This window comes from Cannabis sativa, chromosome 6 (genome assembly GCF_029168945.1).
Source record: "Cannabis sativa cultivar Pink pepper isolate KNU-18-1 chromosome 6, ASM2916894v1, whole genome shotgun sequence".
Classification (NCBI taxonomy): domain Eukaryota; kingdom Viridiplantae; phylum Streptophyta; class Magnoliopsida; order Rosales; family Cannabaceae; genus Cannabis; species Cannabis sativa.
The window spans coordinates 51,208,832-51,212,105 of NC_083606.1; positions in this window are offsets into that span (position 1 = coordinate 51,208,832).

Below are 3,274 nucleotides of genomic sequence, written 5' to 3' on the forward strand. Positions count from 1 at the left end.
GATTGATTGATGTTTGTGAATTTTCGTGAAAAATAATTGAAATTTTGTTTCTGGAATAATTTTTATTGGATAGTATGGAAAAAATTAAGCAAGTTACTTTTTTACAGAACTCAATTTCGATTTAATTTGAATTAGTTATGATTTTTTGAAGATTCGAAAAAAAGATAAGGATGCTGAACATCACCCACGCGCGCGGACAGCTTGAATTCAGACAAGCAACGACCGAGCTTGCTGTCTGAATCCCCCCATGCGCGCGCGGAAACCTGTCTGAAGCCGCTTACGTGCGCGGAAATCATGCTGATTTCCTCCTGCGCCGTAATTTCTCGGATATTCCCTCTGTGAGCGCACGCGGACAGGTATGCAACGCATACCGTCCGTACAGCTCGCAATTTTTTCGTTTTTCTTCATTTTTTCATGCTTTTTCATGGATTTAAGTTCTGATTTTTTGTGTAGTTCTGTATTTATATATTTACTATTCCTAATTCAATTCTAATTATCATAATTAAATTATTTAATATTTTTTAAATTTAATTAATGATATTAGTGTAATTCGAATTTGAAAAATAGTAAATATCTATCTTTTTGCTTAATTATCTATCTTATTTTTAAATTTGATTATATCTTATCTTATTTTTAAATTTAAGGTTAGATATTAAATTTTTAAAATTAATTTTTTTAAACATTTTGACATTATTTAAATTTAAAATAAGATAACCATAATCATGAAATTTTAAATAGATGTAAGATATTTTGCTAACTTTTAAATTTTGTTATTTTATTTATTTAAATTAAATTTAAAATCTGAAAAAGATATTTAATTTATCTTTTTTAATTTTTTATTTAATTTTTATTTATAAAATAATATTTAATTTTTAAAAGTAGTTAACAAATTTTGAAATGATATTTAGGTTAGTTGAAACCTAATTTTTCAAAATTTTAGGTTTAATTTTAAATTTTTTTATAATTTCGAAATTAAATTAATTTTTTTATTTTCGAAAATAAATTATTTTTTCTTATATTTTTTGGAAAAAAAAATTAAATATTTTTTTTATTTATTTAATTAATTATTTAATTTTCAAAATTTAAAATTAAATAAATCCTACTTCCAACTATCCAGCTAACCTTGTTGCAGGAGTATGTGTTTTTAGCTTGTTTGTAAGTTTTCAAAACCTATTATTACTTGATTGCAAATAGCCATGGTTAACTTGTTGACAGATCCAATGATCTAATTTTAACTCATGGCTCCCTTGATTAAGTTAATAATTTGTAACAGGTATATTTTACAATCTTCTTTCATCTGTATATGACCTAGCAACATGATAGAATCCATCCAAGTGTGTGCCTGTGTGAGCCTATATGTTTATTTTATTATATAGATGCATATAGGTTGTTGCTAAATAAAATGTCACACCATGATAGATTTTATTTAGGTCCATTTAGTTATTGGACATATTCAATTAATAACAACTATTTATTTTAAGGTTAAATTCTTCTCTTTTGGGCCTTGTGTGAGAGTTGGGAGCCATAGAAGTGGGTACGACATACTGAACCCAGCACCCCCTCACATGAACTATCCCAATTGTGAAGGCTCATTTGCCTGATTTGAATAACTGTACTAGGTTAATTATATTAGTTTGACCTAATAAAATTGAATTAGTAACATAATTAACTTTTAAAATATATGAAAATTTATTTTCATTTTAATATTTTAAAGTTAATTTAAGAAAAACACTTTTAGTTTTAGATAATATTTCTAGACAAACTATTTGTATTTTTCTTGTATTTAATTAAATAAAGAATTTTAACTAACTCGATTCTTTCTGGAACTTATTTAATTAAATATTACTATTTAAGTTATAAATTAGTTATTTTAACTGATTTTTCATATCTAACTTAAATTTGAATATTTTATTTAAATTTTAAATTAAGTTGAGGAATCGTAGGTATTAATTATTAAAGATTCTTAAGATATTTTTTAGGTTAGTTTTAAACTTAAAATGGAATATTTTTCAAATTAAGTGGTTACAACTTAATTTTTGATATTTAATTAAATCTAAATTTGAAATTATTTAAGTTCTAGATTTTTTTCTTAACAACTTAAATTAGATATTTTTTAAATTTTTGTTAAAAAAGATACTTAGTCAAATAAGATATTTTCTAGATAGTTATTTCTAGACTACTTATTATTTCTAATATTTAAATAGGAAAATATTATACATTGTGAAATTAATTATTTAAATAATTAATTTTGGTACGATTTTATTTAAAGTATATTTTTCCTAGTATTAAACTAGAAATTAATAATTAAGCCTTCTCTACACTTAATTATTTATTTCTTCAATTTAATACATTTAATTAAATTGAAAAATTTGAATATCTACGTTGATTCTTATCATGATACTTAAATATTTATTTTTCATGACATTTAATTAAATAGAAAATTATTTTTAGGTTGAAATTGAATTTTTTAACTTAAATTTAAATAATTTTCAAAATATATTTTTCTTTGTTTTATTAATCAATTTCGAAAATTGCATTTTAATTATGCAATATTTTTGAATCTATCTTGAAAAATAGATTGAGTTGTAAATTAATTATTTATTTTAATTAACTCTTGGACCAACTTAAATCAATGATTTTTTCATCTATTGATTAATTTAAAATAAATGATTTAAAATATGTTATTAGAAATTGAATTAACTAGTCAAAAGAAAATTTAGATAGGTGATATTTTTGCTTGAAGTATTTTTTCTAAGTATTTATTATTTTCGAAAATTTATATAAGTTTATATACTTTATTTTTCGAATACAATAAATATATTCTTATGGAAATTTTTAAGTTGCTAATTAATTTAAATTAATACAACTTCAATTAATTTCCTTAATATTTATATTTAAAATTACTACTAAGATGGAAATAATTAATTTTATTTCAATCACCATCTAAGTATAATTTTATAAATATTATATTAAATTCTTATTTTTGAATTTTTAATTCTAAATTTGATATTTAATGAATATATTTATTAGAATAATAAAAAAAAATACATTTTAAAGAATGAGCTTTATTATTATTAAGATATTCGATCTCCATTGTTGGTTTTACATTGCGTTTGTTTTAGTGAGTAATCCTCCCTGATGGAGGAACGTTCATTAGCAATTTCGCACCGTTTAATCTCGAAAGATAAGTAGTTTGTAAGTGTTTTATATGGTATGGATCACCCTAATGGTGGCAACCATATTTGACTTGCAAATTGCGAAACAATGGTAGTAG